General features: G+C 50.3%; 1 protein-coding gene across 1 annotated transcript in view; it reads left to right on the forward strand.

The window, feature by feature from the left end:
• NUDCD3 (NudC domain containing 3) overlaps positions 1 to 19716 on the forward strand; it is a 57306-nt gene that overhangs the window by 5854 nt on the left and 31736 nt on the right. The window lies entirely within an intron of this gene.

Below are 19716 nucleotides of genomic sequence, written 5' to 3' on the forward strand. Positions count from 1 at the left end.
GATCCATCCCCGGACTATACTCTCCTCCCTTTCCAGGGGCTCTGTTTCCTGGCACGGGGCACAGGCTACACTGTGCGAAGATCCGGGGCCTCCTTTGTGGGAGCGAGGTGGCGGCAGTGTCTGCTCCTGGCCTCCTCTGTTCTAGCATGGTCCGCGCCCTCCCACATGGTCCCGTCTCTGCCCTAACCGTGGTGCGGCTCCTCCCTCTCGTCACTCTCTGCCCCTAGTGAGAGGTGCTATGAGCGGAGCTCCTCGGGAATGGTAATGAAGCAAGCCAGACAGCCTGCAGCGACACAGAATGAGATTAGCTGGGTGAGACCTGGGGTCGTAATGGCCACGCTCGGTGGTGGGGCTCACAGTCAGCCGCAAGCCCGTTGAGGAAGACGAGCAGGTCTCGAAGGTGGATCTCAGGTCAGAAAGGGGCAAAATGGGCCCTGGAACCCGGAAGTGGGAGGGGTCTCGGCAGAGAGTCATGAGGTCTGGTTGTTTCCTTGCTCCTGAAGAGCTTTCTCTCATGTTCCCTGTAGTGCTGGTCTGCTGGCGATGAATTCCGTTAGCTTTTGTTGGTCTGAAAATGTCTGTCTTTGGTGCTCCTTTCTGAGGGTATTTTTGCTGTCTGTAGAATTCTAGATTGATACTTTTTTTTCTTCAATGTTTTAAAGAGTGTCGTTCTGTTATTCTGTTGTCTTTTGATGAGAAATGAGTGATGTTCTTTGTTCCCCTTTATGGGTCCCCTGTCCCGGGTGTTTTTAAGGTATTTATCATTAGTTTCAGGATCTGATCACAACCTGCTGTAGTGTGTTCTCCGTGTTTGTACCCTGGGGGCTTCCGAGCTGCCTTCTGCCTCTGTTGCACTGACCCCCTCATAAGACTGTGCCTCCTTTAGAGCAGCGTCTAACACGCTGTCTTCACATTGACTCATTTCTCCTATAGTGTCTAATCCTTAGTTAAATTCATCAGTACACTTTTTATTTTCCAGCTTTGCAAAATTCCTGTTTATTTTTTTTTAAGGCCTCAATCTTTATGGTCATTGTTTTTTTCTAAACATACTTCATATCTTATATATCTTGTAAACATGATAGCTGTTTTAAGTCTTCATCTGCCAATTCCGTCATCTCTTAATTTTTCGGTTTGTTGCAATTGGCAGTTTGCTGTTGTTTTCTCCTGATTTGGGGTTATATTTTCCCGCTTCTTGACATATCTGGTAATTTTTTACTGGATGCTTGATATTGTGAATGTTATGTAGCTGCATCTCTGGATGTTGTTTTCTTCCTCTAGAGAGTGCTGAGTTTTGTTGTCACCATTTTTTTTTTTAAGTTTATTTATTTAAGAGAGAGAGAGAAAGAGAGAGTCCCGAGCAGGCTCTGATGCAGGGCTTGATCCCACAAATTGAGATTGTGAGATTGTGATCTGAGCTAAAACAGAGTCAAGGACCCTTAACTGAGCCACCCAGGTGCCCCCGTCCTCACGGTTACTTATCACAGATCAGTACGATCTTTCAGAAGTTTGTTTTTCAGCTTTGTTGGGGGTGTGTCTAGAGTACCTTTTATTCCAGGGCTAGTTCAGTTCTCAGCAGCGTCGCATTTGAGGGGCGCTCGGTTCCCAGGAGCTGTGTTCCCTCCCCATTGGGGTTGCACTCATGTGGGGACAGTTGACCGTTTGGCAAAGACTCAGAGGGACCCTGTGCAGTTTCTGAGTTCTTTCTGTGTGTAGCTGCCTTCTTCCTGTGGTCTTTGCCAGGAAGCAGACACCTGCAGTGTTTGGGTATTGGAGTGAAGACTGAGCGTATAGAGTTACTCACTTCAGTTTTGGGTAATCTAACATTACTTGTTTCAGGAAAACTTTGGGAGAGTCCACATCGTCATTTAGGGAAGGGCCATATACGTTTATAAGTGGTCTTGAAAGGTGACTGATGTGGATGTCGTGATGGTTCATGTTATGTGGCAGCCTGGTTGGGCCTCATCCCTGGGTGTCGCTGTGAGGGGTTCCGTGGAGGTTGGCGGCATCCGTAACCAGTGGCCTTCGGGTGACCTGAGTGGGTCTCACCAGTCATTTGAAGGGCACCGAAAGCAGAGACGAGCTCTCCCTGAAGCAGGAGAAATTCATGCCATGGAGGCAGCCCAGCCCCCTTCCTGGAGAGCCCGCTTGTGGCCCGCTGGCTGCTGGGCCATGTGAGCTTGTTCCTCGCATGGCTCTCGGAGTGTGCTGCTGGTCGCGTCTGTGGGTGAACCCTGCTGCGCACACACGCTCCTGTCATGTAGTGTCGCATTAGGAAAGTAGTTCTCAGAGTGATGGTGAATGAAACCTGTGAGGTTATATGCATGCAGAAGACAAAGCCTGGAAGGAGATAAATGGTGAGTCCTGGTTGGCAGAGTGGTGGTTTGGGTTTTTATTATCATCTTTCCCCTCTTAGTGTATTTTCTAACGTTCCTACAAAACGCGTTCTGTTTTACTGACTGTTTTATTGCATTAAAAAAATAATTCCTAAAAGCTTATTAAAAGAGGGGATTTGTTTTTGATTTCTGGCTTAGGGCTAGAATGGCTGCCTCTGTCTTGTCAAGACCCTATTTTTCATTTTTTAAAAAAAATTTTTAATGTTTTATTTCTTTTTTTTTTAAATATTTTTTTTATTTATTTCTGGGAGAGAGAGAGAGAGAGACAGTGTGAGCAGGGGAGGGTCAGAGAGAGAGGGAGACACAGACTCTGAAACAGGCTCCAGGCTCTGAGCTGGCAGTCAGCACAGAGCCCGACGCGGGGCCCGAACCCACGAACCGTGAGATCATGACCTGAGCCAAAGTTGGACGCTTAACCAACTGAGCTACCCAGGTGCCCCAAGACCCTGTTTTTCTATCCTTGAACTGACACGTTGTATTCTGGGCTAGAATCAGCGTGAGTTGTTCGAGTTGTATGCCGCTGTGGGTACAGAGAGAAGACTGGGGTGTTCTGGCAAACCTTGGGCTTGTGCCGAGGGACCAACCCTCCCAGGGATGGGCACCTTCTCGGCCTTTGCGTGCTAACTGGCTTTCCATGAGCAGACCAGGAAGTTGTGGCTGCCACATCTCAACGCAGTGGAGCCACAGCGCTGCGGCAGACCCGGGGAGGGAGTGGGAAGCCACCCTTCTCCCTGCTTTGCATTAGTGGCACCCCGCATCCATCCAGTCAGTGCCCAAGATCGTTTGTCCTATAAACTGTAGCCCTCTGGGGTTCTGCTGAGTAGTGTGACCACACGGAGCCCTGCCCAATGTGGGCTGTCTGTCCACAAGCCTGTCACCTGCAGTCTGGTTCTGAGCTGGCTGATTTGTGCTCTTTCCATTTGCCCCCCCCCCGTGCTAGCAGTCCTGGCCAGTAGTGGCAGTGATGATAGCAGACATTTCCTTCTCTTGTCGGGCAGGAAAGACACACATACACTTAGTGAATTGAACAGATTCTGCATAGGCACCAGGGAAAAACCAAGTAAGACATCTGTATGTCGTGCGCGTGTGTTTGTCATCAGCCGTTGGTTGTGGACTTGCTGGGATGTAGTTTACCCCACAGCACAGCTTGGTTGTTGGCTGTAGTCCTGACTTGTGCCAGTGTGCCCTTGTGAGCACCATCCTGCTCCAGACAGGGTCCAGCCACCATACCCGGGCCTTGCCAACCATGCTCTGTTCTCTTTTATAGTTTTTTTTTGTTTTTGTTTTTGTTTTTAGTGTTTGTTTATTTGTGTGAGTGGGGAAGGGGCAGAGAGAGAGGGAGACACAGAATCCAAGCAGGCTCCAGGCTCTGAGCTGTCAGAACCCATGAACTGTGAGATCATGACCTGAGCTGAAGTCGGACCCTTAATGGACTCAGTCAGCCAGGCGAAGGGTCTGTTTTCTGCCCCAAATTTTTTGCAGTGTATGTTTTTATTTGTACATAATTGCATACTGATTTTCATATTAAAGCCACGTGTATAGTTTTTTTTTTTTGGTGAACGAGGAGTTATTTGAGGGAAACTTGAATTGGATCTAATTTTCCTGTGGTTGTCAATTTCATTCTTGTTCCTGCCCCACTGTCATTGTCAGGACCTTTCCAGTGAAGTTCAGGAATGCCTGTCCCCGCTGTGTAAAGTGCTCAGTTTTGTTCCTTAGCAGAGAGATGGCGTCTGGAAGCACAGATGTCCCTGTGCACACAGCTTACCGTTGAGAACATGCCTGTGTCTGCAGGGAGTGTCCACAGTGAACGCCCTGGAGGAAGTGCTGCAGAGTCTTTGCTCAGCCCCATGACCCGGGCTCAGAGGACTCCTGGAGTGCTGGGCAGCTTTTGGAAATGCCTCCCCATGTCACTGGTGCTGTGGAAGGAACAGGGGCAGAACCCAGGGGCATCAGAGGCTTGAGAAACCTCTCTTGAAGCTCCAGGGGCTCCCCTCTTAACATTCTGGGTCTGGGATGTCCTGCAGCCCCCCTCTTGGCTGGCAGGTGGCGCTGTAGGTAACACAGTGATGTTTGCTGCATGGGCTAGTGTTGGCCAGCCTACCAAAATCCAAAAAGGCTGTGCCTTGTCTGGCTTTTGCCTTTAGAAGTTACAAACAATTCTTTACAAGAAAAGAAAAAGAAAGGAAAAATTAGCACGGAGTAAATGATCACCTGGAAATAGTGTCTGGATGAGGGACAGGGTGCTCCCAGGCTGCCCGTGATGCAGGGTGGTGTGTGCCCTGGGAGCACCCAGGCCATCCACCCCCTGTGTGGGAGGCAGCCTGCAGAGCCGAGGGGGGTGTCCTGGAGCTGCTGGAGTGCCGCGCCGTCACCTGGAAGAGCGCGGTGTGGCGGACGGCTGCTTGCTGTGGTCTCTGGTTTTGGTGGTGTGGCCCTGTTGCTGTTGGACGGATCCGCGTGCTTCCTGGGAAGGGGATGGCGTCATTCGGAGGAGGGCTTTCAGGTTTCCTAGTGGCACCCTCAGCAATGCATCGTTTCCATCCGGTTTGGCCGCCCCCAAACCCGGGCACAGCCCCCATTCCTCTGTGCTCCCATCTGCGCCTGCCCTCAACAGAGCCTCCCGGCCGTTTGGCTGTCTTCACCTCGTGGTCCACTCACACTGGTTGGTTCCCCTGTGTTGCAGCGTCAGGGCAGCGGCCTGCTGGGCGTGTGAGCTGAGCCCCAGAGGTGTGCCGCCTCGGTTTTGTAGCCTGTCTCCTGTGGTCCTGCAGCCTAGACGGCCCTAGGCAGTGCTGTGTCCTGCTGGGGTGTCCGCTCCTGATGAGTTGGGTTCTTGCTTTTATCTCTAAATAGGTCCTTTGTCTGTTGGCCCCGGCCTTTCCAGGTGCCCATGGCAGGAGACCTTGCCGGAGTCACATGGACACACCGGAATGCCCCATCGGTTAGCAGTGAGGGTTGGCTGAGATCCCCCTGTCACACCTGCTGAGCGCGGTTCCCAGCGCACAGCGAGCGCTCACACAGGTCCAAGCTCCTGCGGACATACTGCTTGTCTTAAACGAGCTATCTGTCTGTTTTTCTAGTTATGCTCCATGCAGCATAACTGAAAAATAAGTATATAAAGAATAAAAACATCCCAGTGCTCCCTGTTAACTCTTTGGGGTATTTTCTAGTTTTTTTCTGTGTATGTAAATGTGTGTTCATGCGAGAGCACCCGCATCCGCACACATAGAAGCTTATGCAGTCATGTGACACTGTGGCTTGTGTTTCGCTGAATCTTGTATCCTGAGCATTTCCTGCCTGCGTTTTGTTGATTTTGAATCCGTGTTGTCCATTGCCGAGAGCCATGTGCCTCGAAGAGGCTCTTGTGCTCACAGGAGGGTGCTGGCTGTAATCCTGCGCTCAGAGAACAGTGGACAGACAGCCAGCACTCCGGAATGTGAGCCAGCCTTCCCCTGTCAGTCGCCTGAGCTATGCCGGGGCCAGCAGCCTGTCTGGGGCTGAGGCTGCGGTCTCACCTTCCCGCCATTCGCTCCAGAACTGCCCCTTCTCTGAGCCCCCTGTGTGCCCTCCACAGGGTGTGATTTCAGTCCCAAGTCAGGAAAGTCTGATTCAGGTTGTTGGTTACAAACACTCTTTTACTTTCTGGAAACTGCAGTTTTGTCTTTGTTTTGCAATTAATTTATAGCTCACAGGCTTCGTTTTTAGAAGAGGTTGGCCCACACATCTTCAGCAGTGACTTGAATTGAGTGTGTTGGGTGCTGAAACTGTTTGGGAAAAGTGACCTGGCGTCCTGGCCTGTGGGGTGGAGGCCAGCAGGAGCTTGTCCCCCTGGCAGTGTGCTGCTTTTTACAGATGGAGAAAGTGAGATGTAAGTGCTGAAAATCCCGCAGTTAGAAGGCAGGGCCAGCCAGTGTCAATGGGATTCGAAGCCATAAATACTCTGTGCCCGCAGAGGCCTGAACTTGGATGTGTTTGCTCTGCCGTGTTAAGAAAAAAGCAAGTATTACAGCTATCTGAGAGATACTTTTCAGAGGTAAAACCAGCAGCTTGTAGTTAAATATTTTTCTAGAACATTAAAGAATGTAATATTTTATGCTAGCTTTTTTTGTTGTTGTTGTTTTGTTTTGTTTTTTAAATTTTTTTTAATGTTTTATTTATTTCTAGGAGAGAGAGAGAGAGACAGTATGAGCAGGGGAGGGTCAGAGAGAGGGAGTCACAGACTGAAACAGGCTCCAGGCTCTGAGCTGGCAGTCAGCACAGAGCCCGATGCGGGGCTCGAACCCACGAACCGCGAGATCATGACCTAAGCGAAAGTCGGACGCTTAACCGACTAAGCCACCCAGGCGCCCCTATGCTAGCTTGTTTTTGTTGTTGTTGTTGTTGAAAAAGAAATATATGCGTCTTGCCAAAAATGCATTAGGTAGAATTTAAACACAAAGGAGAGCAGACACTTCGTAAGGACCCCACACACACTTGTTGTCAGCTGTCCCCTCTGGAGTCATTTTAAAGCAAATTCTGGGGCACCTAGGGGGCCCAGTTGGTTGCCAGTCCCACTTTTTTGATCTCAGCTCAGGTTGTGATCTTGCAGTCGTGGGATCAAGTCCTGCATTGGGCTCCGTGCTGAGCTTGGAGCCTGCTTGGGATTCTCCCTCCTCCTCCCCCTCCTCCTCCTCCTCCTCCTCCTCCTCCTCCTCTTCCTCTTCCTCCTCCTCCTCTTCCTCCTCGTGCGCTTGAGCATGCACGCTCTCTCTTGCCCTTTCACAAAATAAATGAAAATGAAAAAAAAAATAAAGCAAATTATACTTTATCTGTAAATATTTTCAACTAGTGTTTAAACATCTAGTTTTCAGGCCACCTGGGTAGCTCAGTCGGTTGGGCGTCCAACTTCGGCTCAGGTTATGATCTCACAGCTCGTGGGTTTGAACCCCACGTCATGCTCTCTGCCGACGGCTCAGAGCCTGGAGCCTGCTTCAGATTCTGTGTCTCCCTCTCTCTCTGCCCTTCCCCTGCTTACACTCTGTGTGTATCTCTCAAATATGAATAAACGTTAAAAAAAATAAACTTCTAGTTTTCTTCTATGCCTCACTTTAATAATAAAGATAGGTTTAAATCTGTAAATAAGGCTGCAGCCACATACCGTTTGTAGTTGTAGCTGACCTACGTATTTTATTTTCTCACAGTTGATTTGTCAAAAGAAAAAATCAGGGTGATCAGCTGACTCGGTGAAGAACTCGACTCTTGATCTTGGGGTCATTGGTTCAAGCCCCACATTGGGTGCAGAGCCCACCTAAAAAAAAGCAAACAGGTTGTTGGTATGTTGAGTTTCCCACTAACTGATTGTTACAGGGTGAGTAAATTGGCAGTTACGGTTCCGGTGAACATTTTTGAAAGTTATGAGTATGTAGTGGAAGTGAGTTATCCCTAATGGGAACCATTGTCTATTGTTTCTTTTGTGAAATGTGTATGTTCTCTACGGTTTTTCTTTTTCACGTTTACATGTGTATGCACGTCTCTGTTGTGTCCCAGTTTGCGGGCTTTGTTGTGTCCTCACGGTCCCCATGTTGCAGGTAAGGACCCAGCTCGAGCTGGGGCCGTTGGAGATGAGTGGAATCTGGGTTTGCCTTTGGGGAGCGGGGTGGTGTTCCACTCCACAGCCCTGCTGTCCCATACCCCCCTCCCTCACCATTCTTGTCCTTGAAGTCACTTCTGTTTGGGGCTTTAAAAGGCTGACTCCTGGGCCCACCCCTCGTAATCTGGTTAAATTGTCCTTGGTGGGGTGGGAACCACGTGTCTGGATTTTCAGACGCTTTCCAGGTGACTCTGGCATCAAGCTTTCTCCTGACACCCTCCAGGTATCCCACCTGGTGGGTGTAGCATCACTAACCAGGGTCCCTCGGGGAGTGTAATTAGGTGGTTTCTGGTCTGCTGCCGGCACCGACGCTGCTGCAGTGAATATGCTGTGTGTGTTTCTCTGAAAATGTGCATGAATCTCTGTTGGATGAACTCCTGGGGCAGGAGTTACTGGGTCAGAGAGTGCGGTGTGTATCATTTTGATGGCTGTTGCTGTATTGGCCCCAGAGAGAGTACCAGTGTTCCCACGGCTGGGCACTCGGTGCCACCTGACCCGCCGCAGGCGCCCGGCAAGGCCCCGGCCCGTCGCTCAGCTACTCTAACTTTGTGGCGTTGTTGTATGTGGCATATGTTGGGTTCTGATTGGCTCTGTGTATATTGCTGTGTTTTTTTTTCCTCGTTCGTTCTGTTTACTCACAGATACTGATCCTTTGTTCTATCTGTTTGCCAGGACTAACCTGTTTTGTTTACCAGCACTTTATTATATGTTTTCGCACGTGGTGGACTAGTGTCTGATCTCCCTGTCCCCTGCCCACCAACCCCCCAGCTATTCTGGAACATTTTTCCATATGAAAATTCTGTTGAAATCTTCATTGAAATACATTAAATTTATGCTTTAAATTAGAGGTAGTTGACATTTTCACATTATAGAGTCTTCTTGTCCGAGAGCAGGCTATGTCTTAATTACTCGTCCTGTTTTATGTTCCCCTGTAGAACGTCACTGTGGTAAGATTTTGTCCTCTCTGGCTGGCGTCACTGTAAGAATACAGCATATGACGCGTGGAATACGCCAGGTCTATGTTACTTATGTTATCGCCGAGGCTTCCAGGCAACGGTAGGCTTTTAGTAGTTAAGGTTTTAGCGGGTCAGAAGTCACAGGTGGATTTTCCACTGCAGGGAGTGGTTGGTGCCCTTAGACTCTGCATGGTTCAAGAGTCAACCGTAGTTTCGCAGTTGACTTGCTTGGATATTCTAGGAATCCAGGATATTTAGTATTCATATGTTAATAACTATTTAGTAATAGTTCTATATTTTTCTTAACATTTAGAATTTTAAACACACCTGCAGTTTTTCTCACCCTGGAAATTTGCCCTGCGCACCTAGAAGGACGGAGCCTATGTTTGCTGAGGAGGGAAGAACAAGAGAGGGGCTGGTCCTGGGGGCCGGTGTCGGCCGTGGCTGCCTTGGGTCTGAGTAGCTGAGAGCCGTGTAGGGGCAGCCCGAGCCTGGATACGGTGGTTCGGCAGTTCCGTACATCACTCTGTGCTCACCATGACCAGCACCCTCCTCCTTCTCCATCAGCAATTTCCCCTACCCCCGCCTCCTCCCCTCTGGGGGCCTTCAGTGCGTTCTCTATACTTAAGAGTCTGTTTCTTGGTTTGTCTCTCTCTCTCTCTCTTTTCTTTTGCTTGTTTTTTTAAATTCCACATAGGAATTAAATCATGGTATTGGTTTTTCTCTGACTTATTTTATTTAGCATTGTATTCTCTAGATCCATCCCTGTTGCAAATGGTTAAGATTTCATTCTTTTTTAAGACTGAATAATATTCCATTGTGTGTATATATCACATCTTCTTTATCCATTCATCTATGGTTAGACACTCGGGTTCATTCCATAATCTGGCTAGTTTTGTTTCAGCGGAGTCTTGTGGATTTTATATAGAGAACCATGTCACCTATAGAAAGAAGTTTAACTCCTCGCTGAATTGGCTACCTTTTTTTCATTTTGTTGTCCGATTGTTGAGGCTAGGACTTCCAGTACTGTGTTGAATAGAAGTGGGGACTGTGGACATCCCTGTTGTGTTCCTGAACATAGGGGAAAGCTCTCAGTTTTTCCTACTGAGTATGATATTCTCTGAGGCTTTTTCATACAATGGGCTTTATTATGTTGTGTTATATTCCCTTTAAACCTATTTCATTGAGGGTTTTTATCAACGAACAGATGTTGTATTTGGTCAGAGGCTTTTTCTGCATTCATTGAAATAATCATATGGTTTTTATCCTTTCTCTTATGATGTGATTTGTGAATAGTGAACCACCCTTAAATCCTGGGAATAAATCCCACTTGATGGTGGGGAATGATTTTTTTTTTTAACGTACTGTTGGATTTCATTTGCTAGTGTTTCTTTGAGAATTTTTGCATCTGTCTTCATCAGTGATAATGGTCTGTAGCTATCTTTTTAGGGGGGCGTCTTCATCTGGTTTTGGAATCAGGGCAATGCTTTCGGCTCCATTTATCTTGTCCACTCTGTGTCCTGGCGCTTGGAACATGCCTGGCACATAGTTGGCACTCAGTACCAGTTGAGTGAATGATGATTCCAGTTCAAAGTCATGTTAGAACATAATAAGCCTTTCAGCTTGAGCATATCTGATGAATGCTGTGACCTAGTAACACTCGGCTTCCCTCAAGTTTTCAGAGTAACAGCTTTCACCTTGCACGTGTTTTCTTTCTCCTGTCATCTTTTATGGCAACTCTGTGTTTTTCAGACCCCCTGGCCGGGTCCGGAGGCCGCTGTGGCATTTCCGCGAGAGGTCTGGCACTCAGCCTCCCTGGTGGTGTGACCAGCAGATCATCGCCTGGGTCAGTGCCCCAGTGGCGCAGTCCACGCAGGCCTCGGGCTTGTGAGCCTTCCCAAGGGAGCAGGAGAGGTCCGGACTGCGCATCCTCCCAGGAAGTGGCATCCTCTGGGAAGCCCATGGTGGACGACAGGCAGAGTTGGAGCATCCGTGGGCCTGACGGAGGGTGCCCTGGTGGCCTTGTCTGGCTGATTGCTGTGAGGACTGCGGAGGAGGCCCTGTTGGACGGCCTTGCTGCCAAGGGAGCCGGGTGTGCAGGCCTGGGTGGCGCTGTGGAGCAAGGCCAGTGCATGCTCTCCTGTACCCTCCACCTCTGCTTGTTCTGTGGTCTCTGAGAACACTGCGTTTTTAGATAATTCAGATCTGCTGAGAAACTCTTTGCAGAGATCACACAGAGAATTCCCGAGTCCCCAAATGCCAGTATCTTCTGTGACCAGGGCTGTCAAGGGCTCATCTAAAGGCCTCCTTCCCACATAGCTCATCATTCCAGCGGCGCCCCTGGGCCCCGCCCGGGTACGCTCCTGGTCCTCACGCCCCCGGCACCCGGAGCAGCTACTGCTGAGGTCCCGTCCCGGCTTGTGCAGGTGCACATGGGGCTGTCCCGTGGAACGGCTCCTCCTTTTCCCTCCTTGCTCGTGTAGACGCATCCTTGCTGGTGCCGGCCCTGCTTCTCCTGCTTAGGGTGCCCCTTCCGGTGGACTCATCCTGTTGATGCGTTTACCTGGTTTCTGGGCTTGTGTCCGTATTGTCACACCATGCGGCCTGTAGATCCTCCCACGTGGGCAAGCGGGCGGCCTCGGTCTACGGTTCCAGAACTGGGAGCTGGGGCCGGGCCCGTTCATGCCCGATTCCTGGTCTGGATTTCGTCACCCCTGAAACCGTCCTGCTCAGCTTTTCCCTTCCTGACCACAGCCCGTGTTCCTTGTGTAAAACGTATGTGCAGCTTGGGGGAAAGCCTTGCATCACACACAGCCCTGCGTTGCTCTGCCGCTGGCCTTGGGCTGCTGTTTCCCCACAGGCACTGGTCACCCCGGGGGTGGGCGAGGTGGTGCGGGCGTGGGAGCCTGGCGCTAGGCCCCACGCTCTCGCCCAGCGGTGCTTGTGCACTTGGGTCCCTTTGTCTCTCTTCAGGAGTGCCAGCCTGGGGGGCTGCCGATTGGAGGCGGTGGGGACAGGCTTGTCATGTCCCCGATTGTATGAATGGTGCTGCCTCCTTAGGCAGCATCATTGTGTGGCTGGGTGTGGTGTAGCTGATGGCGGTCGCAGCCTGGGGGTCGGTGAGGGGCTGCAGGGATGTGGTGTGGCTGATGGCGGGTGCAGCCTGGGGGTTGGTGAGAGGCTGCAGGGGTGTGGTGTGGCTGATGGGTGCAGCCTGGGGATCAATGAGGGACTGCAGGGCTGTGGTGTGGCTGACGGTGGGCGCAGCCTGGGGGTTGGTGAGAGGCTGCAGGGGTGTGGTGTGACTGATGGTGGGTGCAGCCTGGGGGTCGGCGAGGGGGTGTTGCAAGGCAGCCAGCGCCCTCAGGTGTCCATAGCAGTGCCCCGTACTCCCCACGTGCTTGCACAGAATCTTCACGGGAGGGTGGTTTGTGTTCCCTTCTGGTACCTGCGGGGGGTGGGGGGGAGATGGGGGACAGGTCTGGGTTGCTCCTCCCGCTGGTCCCAGTGTCCTGCCTGGGCCGTCCCTCTGCCCCCCCACACACAGGGTCCCTGTGTAGGCAGACTCCCTGAGAGCTTTCTGTTCGCTCCAGCTCTCCGCGGTAGGGGCAGTGGGACTAGCTGTGACCTAGAAACACTCAAGCGTTTTCCAGGAGGCCCCCAGGAAGCAGAGTACTGCAGGAGGATGTCATTTCTGCTGCCGTGTCCTCTCCCAGGAGAGCAGACTTCACGCCCTTGTTTCCTCTCCTGGCTGCGACCCGGTGCTGGCACCCTGGCACGGTGGGTGCCACACAAGGCAGGCGTGGCGATGACGGGCTTCCTGACCTGTTCGCTGGTGCCTGCGCAGCCTGCCCCGTAAACAGGAGGACCGGAGAGCCTCTGTCTTAGGAAGACAGGTCCCAGGCTCTCGGAACAACAAAAGCAGCAGAGCCTGTGGCAGAGTCAGGAAGGAAGGGAGCGGTCGCCCCCATGATGGCCCACAAACATGGTATGGTCCCTGCTACAGTGGGTCAGCGGGGACCTCGCTGGTCACTGTCCTCTGCTGGATGACAGGGCTGTGGTCCTGGGTGAGACACTGGGGGCCTGGTGGCCCATCCTGGCTGTGGGCCTGTCTGCGCCGGCGCCTCGTCCTCGCTCTGGATCTCTGCTCAAGCGCCTGGGGTGTTGCTGCCTCAGCCCTTATTTAGATCTGTTTCCATGGTAGCCCTCTGGCCTTGGAGTTTCCTTTCTCCTGAAACGTCGGTTCTTGATGGTAATTTGGAAATGCTGCCTGCAGATACGTGAAGGGATCGAGGTGGTAGAAGGGGTGCAGTGGGGCTCTGTCTTCTTCACTGGGACCCCTGCCTCTGTCTCTCCATGGAGAGGTCTTTTGGGAGACGTGTGGGGGCAGCAGGATGCTGGTGCCTCCCTTGCTTGCCACGGGCTCTGTGTCCTGGACCAGCTTCGGGGCTCCAGGGACCAGCTTCGGGTTTGCACACCCTTGCCCACACGCAGGGCCTCCCCCATGTGCTGTCCACATCCCCTGCCCAGGGTGCATCTTGCACGTGCATCACATCAACCCTGGGGTGCTCTGCTGGGCTGTGCTCCGCAACCTGGCCTTCTGGAGTTCTGGCAGGGTGGGGACTACACAGACGACCATGAGGTCACCAGAAGTGACGTGTTCATTGGGGGAAACGTGGAAATACATGTTTAAAGAAGACAAAAGGATTAAAAGCGCCCCTGACACTGGTAATGACCATTATGTGTCCTCTGGTCACTGGGGTCGTGCCCGGCTGCCCCCCCCCCCCCCCGATGGTTGGCCACTCCGTCCTGCCAGGCACTCGAGTTAAAGCTGACTTTCTGTTGTAGATGTGAGTCAGCTGCTGCGGCGGACACGACCCATACCAGCAAGGGTGGAGCCCTGCAGCCGGAAGGCAAGTTGTAGGCTGTGCCCGTGTGGGGACAGCAGATGCTGTTGGGGTCCCGACAGCCCAAAGGCCAAGGGGTGGGAGTGGTCCTGTTTCTAAAAGGCTGCTAGTGCAGGTAGGAGGGAGTGAGGGCCAGGACACAGGTCCATGGGTCTCTGAGGCACACGTGTCTGTGGCCTCTGCCACCAGGTGCCCATGAGTCATCAGTCTGCCCCTGTCACCTGGCGGTCCTGGGATAGAGCGACATGTTCCCGCATTAGCTGGACCACAGAGCTTTTTCTTTCCCAGTTAGCCTGCTGTCACCTTGAGGGATGGTTGTCTGGAGGAGCCTAAACTCTCCTCATTTTCGTTTAGAAAGTATATTTTTTTGAGGTGTGTCGGTAACTTTTCTTGACACAAGTGATGAAGCCGTTCCTGTATAACTGTAGACACACCTGTGTTCGCGGTGCTCACACCTGTGAAGGTGTGGACTTGACCGTGCACAGTTGTTCTAAGACAGCTGAGGACGCTTTTGAGTCTGTGTCCCTCCCTGGTGTCACTGGGGGCATGTGGCCCTCCCACTGCAGTGCCCTGGGCGTCACCACTCCCCGTGAGATCAGGCGCCCTCTCCTCTCTGGGAAGTGGGCTCTTCGCAGGGTTCGGGGAGCTGTGGCCATGTGTTCCAGGTTCCCGGGAGCACCGTGAATGCCGTCGCCTTTCCGTGGGCACTGTCCTGTGGCTCCGGGGTGGCCTAGGGGTCTGTGCCAGCTGCGGTTCTGTGGGAGTGGAGCCCCCAACACCAGGCTTCTGTCCTTCTAGCTGGGCCTTGTGCCTCCCGCTCTGGAGCTGGGCTTAGAGCCTTTGTCCTGCTGTTGCCTGCTCGTTCCCTTGAGCACATAAACGGGCTGCCCCGTGCACATGTGTGCACATGTGCAAACATGTTGATGAACCTGGCGGACCCTCACCTCTTAGATTACCTGCCTGCTTTGCCCCGTCATGCTCTGCCTTCTCTGCATGCCCTCTCTACCTTCTGAGCTCAGGCCTTCCTGGGCGGTGTCTGCTGCTCTCCCTACTCTGCTCTGTGGTCACTGTGGGGACTTCCTGGGCCTTCCTTCTGCAGTGCATCCTCCTTCCCCTGTACCAGGACAGCCCTTCCCGTGCCCTCGCTCCCATTCTGTTGGCCTTTTGCACACGGATTGTGCACGTTCTTGTGCGTGAGTGTCACTTAGGCTTGAGGTGTGAGGCCTGCAGCCAAGGGTCCAGGCCACATTGTCAGTCAGGCACCAAGAGTGTCACCTTGCCTGGCCTGGCTCTAGCTGCCTCTGTCCATGCAGTCAGCAGGGTCTCTGTGGCAGCCCTTCCCTAAGTGAGCCATGTGTCTGCTGGGGAAAGGGCTGCACCTGCACCGGCTTTCTGCCATGTGCTGCTTAGTGGGCGCTGTCATGGGCCTGTCAGCCGCCCTTCACTCCCTAGCTCAGCAGCTGTGACAACGGGGTTGAGCCCTGTGTCTGTCAGCCGTCTCCCAACTAAATCCAAACTGCCTGGGAAGGGGTCTAGGGAGACAGTCCGCCTTAGCCAGCCTGAAGCACCACATGCATCTGCAGGTGTGGTTGTTAAGTCCTGGCTGATGGCATTTGTATAGACCGAGCACAGCCACAAATCACCACGCAGAACACGATGTTCCCAAATGAGAAGTAACTGGAAGCTTCCCCAGGCCCCCATTTCTCCCACTGCCCCCTGTTGCTGCATTTGTGCACCCCATTCTGGTAGGTAGTGCCCCTCAGCCCGTATGTGGCAGTCTGTCCCCATGGCAGGGCCAGGGAAGCATGCACTGTGCTTTCCAAGTTGTACTGGTCTGAGAGAGGGCGCGTTGAGATTTGAGTGCTTACTTCTCTCATGTGTGAGGTTGTGTGTATTTTCATGCATTGAAGGGTCCCTTGTATCTCTTTCTCAGAATACTCTTTGTGTCTTTTGTCCATCTTCTGTGGGAGCTTCTTACCTTGTACTTCAGTGTTTAGGAACTCTCCATACTTACTGGGGAAATTGAGTCTTCATCTGTAATGTAGTTTTCTCCAATTTGTTAATTTTTATTTGTCTGATACTGCTCATGATGGTTTTTTGTCTCCAAGCAAAAGTGTTTTTTTTAACATTTAAAATATTATAAAATTCATCACTACTTTTATTTTCTTTTGTGTCTGGATTTTGAGTTAGAAAGGTTTCCCTACAATGATTAGGAAGGATTTCACCCATTTCTCCATTTGTATGCTGTATTTTATGATTCTGTGAAAGTGACCTGGGTGTGGTGTCACTTTTCTGTTCGTGCCTGTGATCCATGTGCTGTGTGTGTGATCCGTGTGCTGTGTGATCCATGTGCTGTGTGTGATCTGTGTGCTATATACGTGGTCTGTGTGTGATCCTTGTGCTGTGTGTGTGATCCGTGTGTTGTGCGTGTATGTGTGCTGTGGGGGGATTTTACCAAACAACTGTCTTGTCTTTGGTAATTTCCTTTGTGCTACATTTTAGCAGTTTCTGTCTCCCCTCACACTGTAGGGTGGATGTACCATTCTGTCACCTACGAAAGGAGTACAGACTGTTCTTTAATATTGTTGATTCCTTTAAAATGAATGTCACTGTAACCTGGCGAACTTCTGTTTTACACCCTTGCGGCCTTCAGTTGATATCCCAGCGAAGCTGCGTGTTAACCTGAGGAATTGGCTTACTTACTCTCATTAATGCTGCTACTGAAAGCTGGGTATCATTGCATGGTTTGTGGCTCCCGTTTCCCCTCTTTCCTCCCTTATACTCAGTTACTGACAACTGCCCTGAAGAATTAGGTACAGATTTCATGTATCCTGAGTTCAGTTATTATCCAGATATTTATTGTTTGTGCTGGATTTAGGAGTGGGATGTTTCCCATTATGTGTTAAGGCTTGTGACAGGAAGGTGGTTAATTAATTATAAAAGTAATGAAAGCAAATTCTAGAAAATTTGGAAAACAGAAAATTACTCGGATTTCATCATTATTAGTATCTTGTTGAATTTCCAATTAAAAATTACATTTGCCGCTTAGTAGATCATTAAACAATTTTTTTTAATGTTTATTTTTGAGAGAGAGAGAGGGAAACAGCGTGAGCAGGTAGGGGCAGAGAGAGAGAGAGAGAGAGGGAGACAGAATCTGAAGCAGGCTCCAGGCTCTGAGCTGTTAGCACAGAGCCCAACGCTGGGCTTGAACCCACAAACCATGAGATCATGATCAGAGCCAAAGTCAGATGGCTAACCAACTGAGCCACCCAGGTGCTCTAGATTGTTTTAATATTAAAAAATACTTGGTTAGGGGCGCCTGGTTGGCTTAGTCGGTTAAGCGTCCGACTTTCGCTTAGGTCATGATCTCGCGGTTCGTGGGTTTGAGCCCCGTGTCGGGCTCTGTGCTGACTGCCAGCTCAGAGCCTGGAGCCTGTTTCAGAGTCTGTGACTCCCTCTCTCTGACCCTCCCCTGCTCACGCTGTCTCTCTCTCTCTCCTAGAAATAAATAAAAATTAAAAAAAAAATACTTGGTTACTGTAACAGGTGAGTTACAAGTATGTATGCATAAAAATAAATTATTCTCCTGATTCTGTAGTTAATGTCATACACCATAGAGAATATTCTCATACAGTTTTTAAAAATTGAGACATCCACATACTGTAAAAGCACCCTTATCGACCTCAGGTCAGTGTGCTTAGTGTATATATAAGGCTGCACAGCCATCACACGATCTCATTCCAGCACATGGTTATTACCCCGAAAAAGACTTCCCTCCTCATTTCCTCCCTAACCTCTCAGCCCTGGGCAGCCACCGGTCTATTTTCTGTCTCTGTAGTTTTGCCAGTTATGGCATTTTGTGTACTTGGGATCGAGCAATCCGTGGCCTTGGTGTCTGGCTTCTTTCATTCAACATAGTGTTTTCCAGGTTCATCCATACTTGTAGCAAATATCAGGACCTCATTCCTTTTGTTGGCCAGAACCTCATTGTATGGACAGACCACACTTTGTTTACTAGATGATCGGCTAACGGACGTTGGGGTTGTCTGTTACAGATAGTGGTGTTGTGAATATCTGTGTACACATTTGTGTGTGGACACTTGCTTACGTGTCTCTTGGGCATACCCCTATGAGTGGGTTGCAGAGTCGTATGGTAGCTCTGCATTTGACCGTTTGAGGAACCACCAGACTTTTCCAAAGCAGCTGCGCCCTTGCACACCAGCACTGTGAGGAGATTCCTGTTTCCTTGCCTATGCTTGTGACTATTGGTCTTTTTGGTTATAGCTGTCCTGATGGCTTAGATTTATGTTTCCCAGTGACTAAAAATGTTGCATATGTTTTGCATGTACTTATTGACTATGTATCATCTTTGGAGAAATGCCTATTTATTTATTTATTTTAAAAAATATTTATTTTTGAGAGACAGATAGAGACAGCATGAGCAGGGGAGGGTCAGAGAGAGAGAGGGAGACACAGAATCTGAAGCAGGCTCCAGGCTCTGAGCTGGCTGTCAGTACAAAGCCCGATGCGGGGCTCGAACCCACGAACCGTGAGATCATGACCTGAGCTGAAGTAGGATGCTTAACCGACTGAGCCACCCAGGCACCCCAAGAAATGCCTATTTAGACCATTCACTCATTTTTAATTAGGTTGTCATTTTATTGTTAGAAGAGTTCTTTATATGTTTTGGACACTAGGCTCTCTCAGATAAATAATTTGTCAGTATTTTCTCCCATTCTGTGGGTTCCGATTTCTCTTTCTTGACAACAATCTTTGATGCACAGAAGTTTTTCATTTTGGTCAGGTCTGATTTATCTAGTTCTTCTTCGGTTGCATATTCTTGTGGTATCATATTTAAGAAACCATTGCCTAACCCAAGATCACAGTGACTTACACCTGTTATTTTTTTTCGAGAGTTTTATAATTTTACCTCTTGCATTCTCGGACCCTTCTGAGTTAATTTCTGTATGTCTGAGGTTGTGGTTCAACCTCAGTGTTTTCCATGTGGGTATGCAGTGTCCCAGAATCATGAATCAACTTGGTTTCCCTGTTGGGAAGCAGTTGGCTGTGAACCTGAGAGTGTATGTTTGGGCCTTCAGTTCTGTTCTGTTGACTCTCCCATCACGTCTGGCCCCATGCCAGTCTTGACTGCCGTGGCTTGCTTTGAGGTTAGGAAGTGTGAGTCTTAGGGCGTGTGGGTGGCTCAGTTGAGCATCTGACTTTGGCTCAGGTCATGATCTCGTGATTCATGAGTTCGAGCCCCGCTTTGGGCTCACTGCTGTCAGCCTGTCAGCACAGAGCCTGCTTTGGATCCTCTGTTCTCTCTCTGCTCCTCCCCCTCTCGCACTCTCCCCAAAATAAATAAATAAATATTGAAGAAAAAAAAGGAAGTGTGAGTCTTGCAGTTGGTTTCCTTTCTTTCTTTCTTTTTTTTTTTTTAAATATTTTATTTATTTCTAGGAGAGAGAGAGAGAGAGACAGCATGAGCAGGGGAGGGTCAGAGAGAGAGGGAGTCACAGACTGAAACAGGCTCCAGGCTCCGAGCTGGCAGTCAGCACAGAGCCCGACGCGGGGCTCGAACCCACGAACCGCGAGATCATGACCTAAGCGAAAGTCGGACGCTTAACCGACTAAGCCACCCAGGCGCCCCAGAGATTTCTTTCTAAGGTGATGACAATGTTCTAAAATTGACTGTGGTGATAGTTCCATGTCTCTATGAAATGTATATGCTAAATGGGTGAATTGTATGATATATGAAATATATCTCAATAAAGCTGTTAAAACGAAAGGATGGGGGGAGCACCTGGGTGGCTCAGTCAGTTAAGTGTCTG

The sequence above is a fragment of the Hyaena hyaena genome, unplaced genomic scaffold (genome assembly GCF_003009895.1).
Source record: "Hyaena hyaena isolate Hyena2069 unplaced genomic scaffold, ASM300989v1 scaffold_218, whole genome shotgun sequence".
NCBI classification, from domain to species: domain Eukaryota; kingdom Metazoa; phylum Chordata; class Mammalia; order Carnivora; family Hyaenidae; genus Hyaena; species Hyaena hyaena.